This window comes from Rhinoraja longicauda, unplaced genomic scaffold, assembly GCF_053455715.1.
Source record: "Rhinoraja longicauda isolate Sanriku21f unplaced genomic scaffold, sRhiLon1.1 Scf000080, whole genome shotgun sequence".
Lineage (NCBI taxonomy): Eukaryota > Metazoa > Chordata > Chondrichthyes > Rajiformes > Arhynchobatidae > Rhinoraja > Rhinoraja longicauda.
In genome coordinates, this window is record NW_027601298.1 from 327,118 (window position 1) to 334,117 (window position 7,000).

Below are 7,000 nucleotides of genomic sequence, written 5' to 3' on the forward strand. Positions count from 1 at the left end.
TTTTGAAGTCAAACGAGCAGAGCACACTGTTGCAACATATAAAGTATTTGTTAAAATTTTCGTTTTAGTTTTTTAGTTTTAGTTTTAGTTTATTGTCACGTGCACCGAGGTACGGTGAAAAGCTTTTGTTGCGCGCTAACCAGTCAGTGGAAAGACAATACATGATTACAATTGAGCCATTTACAGTGCACAGATACATGATAAGAGAATAACTTATTAATGCAACGTAAAGCCAGTAAAGTCAAATCAAAGGTAGTCCGAGGGACCCCAATGAGGTATATGTGTGTTTTTTGGTCACTGGCAGTCTTGGATGACAATGAGTTGTCTTGTGCATTACTTAATATACATGCAGGTTGAAGCAGGCCCAACAGTACACAGACTGCAGCCACGTTGTGGACACACTGACTGCAAACATTCTTTTCAGCTTTAAAGGGCAGGATTATTATTGGGTTCAAATACCCCAGTGGAGGCCAGAATCCAAATTGGTGAGGTCCCAGAACATAGAAACCAAGACGCTGGTTAATACACAAAAGGACACCATGTGCTGGAGTAACTTGATGGGTCAGGCAGCATCTCTGGAGAACATGGATAGGTGATGTTTCAGGTCGAGACTGAGGAGCAGTCTCGCCACAAAGCGTCACCTATCCATGTGACAAAGGAGAAGCTGCTTAACCCGCTGAATTCCTCAAGCACTTTGTGTCCTTTTGCGGTCCCAGAACAGTTGGAATAAAAACAAACGTATGGAATGGGTGACATATTATTCCTCACTGACATGGCAAACACCATTGGCAACTCCAAACCAGACAGGGTCAGAATTGAGTGGAGCACAGAGTGATCTGAGGTTTGCTCTCTGGGTAGTAGACGTGTATTTAAAGGAATAATAACTAACTGCAAGAGAGACAAGATATCGATATTTATAGACTCAGCCTTTTGTTTTCCAAGTGGCCAGCACCAATGGCAGAAAGAATACAACCCAGAAAGCAAGATGGTCCTTCTTCCTCCATTGACTCATTCCTGGGGTGTAGTCTTCTCACCTCTCCAGAGTGGCCAACATTCACCACTGAAAGGCCCAGAGAGAGTAGATGTGTGGAGGATGTTTCCATCAGTGTCTCCGAATCTGGTGAATCTATGGAATTCATTGCCACAGACAGCGGTGGAGGCCAAGTCTTTGGGTATTTTGAAAACAGAGATTGATAGGTACTTGATTAGTAAGGGCATCAAAGGTTACAGGGAGAAGGCAGGAGACTGGGGTTGAGAGGAAAAGATAGATCAGCCATGATCAGCCATGAATGAATGGCGGAGTAGACACAATGGGCTGCAGTTTGGGAGAGATAAACAGGCTTTAGTGGGGCCACAGAACACATCCACACCACGAGATCTGACGGAGGGATTCAAAGTCATGAAATCAAAGTCTATGGAACAAACAAGACACAAGACTGGAAACGTCACCTATCCACATATAGGAAGGAACTGCACCGAAGATAGACACAAAATGCTGGAGTAACTCAGCGGAATCTCTGATCTGAAGAAGGGTCTTGACCCGAAACATCACCCATTCCTTCTCTCCTGAGATGCTGCCTGATCCGCTAAGTTACCCCACTACTTTGTGTCTTTTCTTTTGATAAACCAGCATCTGCAGTTCCCTAATTCTCCATGGAATGTATCTGTTTCTGTTGACAGAATAGTCAAGATCAAAGGATAAAGACCGAAAGTGACTGACCAAAGAACCAGACATATTTTTATTCAGACACAAAATGCTGGAGTAACTCGGCGGGACAGGCAGCATCTGTGGTGGCAATGACAGACTGCATTGCGTTTCCATTTCATTCCACAGATGCTGCCTGACCCGCTGAGTTCCTCCAGCACTTCTGTGGCTGGTCAAGATTCCAGCATCTCGTGTCCCCAGAGTTGTTGCATTTACTGAAATATTCCTGGGAAATTCAGAGAGAACAAGTTGCAAATGTGAATTTTTAAATGTTTCCTGGGCTGGAGGGTGAAGATGTGGCGCTGAGCATGGTGCTGGGGTGGGGATGGGGTGGGGGTGGGTGGGGTGGGGTGGGTTGGGCTGGTCTGGGGTGGTCTGGTCTAGTCTGGGATGGGCTGGTCTGGGATGGGATGTTCTAGTCTGGACTGGGGCGGGTTGGGATGGGCTGGTCTAGTCTCGGGTGGGCTAGTCTGGGGTGGTCTGGTCTAGTCTGGACTAGTCTGGGCTGGGGCGGGCTGGGATGGGCTGGTCTGGTCTGGTCTGGTCTAGTCTGGGATGGTCTGGTCTAATCTGGGATGGGCTGGGCTGGGATGGGCTAGTCTGGGCTGGGGCGGGTTGGGATGGGCTGGGGTGGGCTGGGGTGGGCTGGGGCGGGCTGGGATGGGCTGGGGTGCGCTGGTCTGGGCTGGTCTGGGATGGGCTGGTCTGGGATGGGCTGGTCTGGGATGGGATGGGCTAGTCTGGTCTGGGGTGGTCTGTTCTGGATTGGGGTGGGCTGGTCTGGTCCAGTCTGGGATGGGCTGGTCTGGTCTGGGGTGGTCTGTTCTGGACTGGGCTGGGGTGGTCTGGGGTGGTCTAGTCTGGTCTGGCGTAGTCTGGTCTGGGCTGGGCTGAGGTGGGCTGGTCTGGTCTAGTCTGGGATGGGCTGGTCTGGTCTGGGGTGGTCTGTTCTGGACTGGGGTGGTCTGGTCTGGGGTGGTCTAGTCTGGTCTGGCGTAGTCTGGTCTGGGCTGGGATGGGGAAGATGTGACGCTGCGGCTGGGCTGGGATGACATAACCCGGGAGGGCGCGTCCTTGCGCTCATAGGCGGAGCCCGGCGGCCGCCAGCGCTTATTTACAGCGGCGCGGATCGGGTCTGTCAGTGTCAACGTCTGTATCAGGATCAGCGCTGGTGCCGGGATCAGCATCAGAGCGGGTGTGAGTGTCCTGGGTTCCCGGAGCGGAAATGGCTGCCCTGATTATCCTCACCGTCCTGTGTCTGTCACCAGGTGGGTGCAAGGAGGTGAGGGTGGGTGATGTTGGGGTGTGGGTACAACTGGGTGGGTGGGGGGTGAGGGGTGTTGGGGTGTGGGTACGGGGGGGGGTGAGGGGAGGGGGTGGGGGTGAGGGGTGTTGGGGTTTGGGTACAGTGGGAGGGTGAGGGGAGGGGGTGGGGTGAGGGGTGTTGGGGTGTGGATACGGGGGGGGTGAGGGGAGGGGGTGGGGGGTGAGGGGTGGGGGTTTGAGGGTGGGTGATGTTGGGGTGTGGGGTGGGGAGGGGTGTTGTGTTGGGGTGTGGGTACAAGGGTGGGTGGGGGGAGGGGGTGAGGGGTGGGTGTAGGGTAGGAGGGTGTTGGGGTGTGGGTTCAAGGGGGTGGGGGGGTGAGAGGAGGGGTGGGGGGGTGTGAGGGTGGGTGTGGGTACAAGGGGGTTGAGTTGCCGGGGGTGAATGGGTTGTGGCTCCGGGCGGGTGTGGAGATGACCAGCTCTCCGCCCTTCTGCTGACATCTGGCGAAAGTACATTTCACCGGTGTGGGACGAATAAAGGAATATGTTGTGGCGGTCCCTGGGGATCAGTACACTCCTTGGTCAGCCCCTTCGTCACGCGACGGACAGGCATAAGCGGTTAAAAGCCAGCCGGTTGGGAGGCGTGGCTCATCCCTAGGTGGATTACGCTGTGAGCAGGAGCTCACAGCCTAAAAAAGACCTATATACAAAACTGCCTGGCGTCCTGCCTTTCCTCTGGCCTCCGCCAGGCCACTACACTGGTGACCTCGACATTCATCACGCGTCGTGATGTATCGCAGTAATGCACAACCCGGTCCTGCCGACCTCGATGCCGTCTCCCTCAAACTCCCGACCCTGTGGACCGAAGAGCCTGAGGTCTGGTTCTAGCAGGCAGAGGCACAGTTTCCTGTGCGAGGCGTGACCGTGGACGAGACCAAATATTTCTACGTCGTCGGCGCCCTGGACCAGGAGACAGCTAAGCGAATAAAACCCTACCTGACCGCCATCCCCGCAAATATGCGGGCCTCAAAGACCTCCTTATCAGGAGGTTCGGCCTCAGCGAGGCCGAGCGGGCAACTCGAATTATGAGCAAGGGGGGCCTGGGGGACCGACGGCCGTCGGCCCTTCTGGAGGACATGCTCGCCCTTATGGGCGACCACCCGCCCTGTTTCCTATTTAAACAAGCCTACCTTCGGTAGCTCCCAGTCGACCTCCGCTCGCAGCTCGCAGGGGACCCTTTCACCGACACGCAGGGGCTGGGCGAGCGCGCTGACCAGATCTGGATGTCCCGTCGGAAGGACCTGGAAGCGCTGGCCGTCCTTTCCGCGGCGTCGGGAGGCGCACAGCAAGCCGGGGCCGCCGTCTACCCCGTTTCAGGGCGACCTCCGCGGCGAAATCCGGCCGCCATCGGGCACTCCGGTGTAGGCACGTCCTTTTCGCACGGCCCGCCGGCAGTTCAGCCAGACGCCACCAGAGGTCGCTGGTGGTCGGCCCAAGCAGCACCTCCAATACCGCTGGAGGCCACCGGAGGTCGCTGGTGGGCATCCCAGTATGCACCACCGCCGGACACCAGCAGAGGGGGCTGGTGCTATTATCACCGACGCTGGGGACCAAATGCTAAACAATGTCGCCTACCTTGTGCCTTTCCGGGAAACGCAAGGGCCGGCCGTCGGTGATTCCTTCGGCGGCCGGCCAGATCCATCGCGTGTTCGCTCAGGATCGCCGCACCGGGGGTCGGTTCCTCGTGGACACTGGAGCAGAGGTGATCGTCCTACCTCCTTCCACCGCCGATATCCATACGGGCAAACGCGGCCCCCTCCTCACTGCGGCGAACGGTAGCCCCATCAACACTTACGGGGTCCGCAAGCTCGCCCTTAACTTCGGCGACAGCTGGTTCACGTGGGGTTCATCATCGCCGATGTTTCCCAGCCGCTGCTGGGCGCCGACTTCCTGCGGGCGCATGCCATGCTCGTGGATGTCAGGCGGCAGCGCCTGGTGCACTCCAGCACGCTGAAGCCGGTCTCCCCCAACGTCGGACCCCTGTCGTCCGTGGATGCGACGTAGGCGCGCATCCTGGCGGATTTCCCGGATTTCCCACTTCCGCTCCTCCGCTCCCAAGCACGGGGTGCAGCATCAGATCCTCACCACCGGGCCATCCGTGCACGCCCGAGCGCGGCGTCTCGCTCCAGACAAGCTCCGTCAGCTCGAGAGGAGTTTCGTCGGATGGAGTCAATGGGCATCGTGCGCCCCTCCGATAGCCCGTGAGCGTCACCACTCCACATGGTCCCTAAGCCGGACGACGATGCGGGGACTATCGGCGCTTGAATGACGTGACCGTTGCCGACAGGTACCCGGTCCCGCACATCCAGGACTTTAATGCTCACCTGGCTGGAGCATCCGTGTTCTCCAAGGTGGACCTTGTGCGCGGGTATAATCAAATCCCGGTCCACCCCGACGACATCCCCAAGACTGCCTTCATTACTCCGTTTGGCCTATTCGGGTTTTTACGGATGCCGTTCGGTTTGAAGAACGCCGCACAGGCCTTCCAACGGCTTATGGACTGTGTGTGCCGTGGCCTAGACTTTGTGTTTGTTTACATGGACGACGTACTCGTGGCCAGCCGCTCGAGGCAGGAGCACTGCACCCACCTCCGCCATCTGTGTCAACGCCTCGGCGAGTACGGTTTGTCCATTAACACGTCCAAGTGCCGTTTTGGGGTGACGGCCATCGATTTCCTCGGCCATCGGGTGGCCCCACAAGGGGTGGTACCGCTTCCGGACAGGGTCGACGCTGTCCGCCGTTTCCCCCGACCGACCACTGTCAAGGGCCTGCAGGAATTCGCCGGGATGATTTCCTTCTATCACCGCTTCCTGCCGGCGGTAGTCGGAACTATGCGCCCACTCTTCCACCTCATGGCTGGTCGTCGCAAGGAGGTCGAGGGGGACGACGAAGCAGGAGCGGCATTCGAGCACGCTAAGGAGGCCCTGGCCAGGGCCACGATGCTCGTCCATCCCAAGGAGGATGCCCCAACCGCCCTGACCATAGACGCTTCTGAGGTGGTTGTCGGTGCGGTGCTGGAGCAGCACATCGACGGGTGTTGGCGGCCACTCGCCTTCTTTAGCAGGCACCTCAGCGGGGCCCAACGGCGTTACAGCGCGTTCGACCGGGAGCTCCTCACCCTCTACCTCGCCGTACGCCACTTTCGGTACGTCCTGGAGGGGAGACACTTCACCGCATTTACAGACCACAAGCCGCTCACCTTTGCGTTCGCCAAAGTTTTGGATCCGTGGTCTGCGTGGCAACAAAGGAAATTGGCGTACGTGTCTGAGTACACCACCTCAATTCGTTTCCTGGAGGGCAAAAACAACCGGGTGGCCGACGCCCTGTCTAGACCCGCGGTCCACGCCGTCCTACAAATGGCCGGGGGATCGACTATTCCGCCCTAGCAGCCGCGCAGCTGGGAGACGAGGAGATGGCCGCCTATCGTACAGCCGTGACCGGCCTGCAGCTGGAGGACATTGTCTGTGGCCCCGGGGACACAACGCTGTTGTGTGACACCTCCACTGGCCTGCCGCGGCCCATCGTCCATGTCGTTTGGCGGCGCAGGGTATTCGAGGTGCTCCACGGGCTGTCTCACCCCTCCATTCGGGCGACGGTGGCCCTCGTAGTCTCCCGCTTCATGTGGCACGGGCTGCGTAAGCAGGTCGCACACTGGGCGCGCACCTGCATCCCGTGCCAAACTGCAAAAATCCAGCGACACGTGCGTGCGCTGCTGCAGGAGTTTGGTGTCCCTAGGCAGCGGTTCGACCACATTCATGTGGACATCGTGGGGCCGCTGCCGCCGTCCCGGGACATGAGCCACCTCTTCACCGTGGTTGATCGCTTCACGCTGTGGCCGGAGGCCATTCCGCTGGCGGACACCTCGACGGCCACCTGCGCTCGGGCCTTGGCGGCGCACTGGATCGCCCGGTTCGGGGTGCCACTGGACATTACATCCGACCGGGGGCCGCAGTTCACTTCAGAACTGTG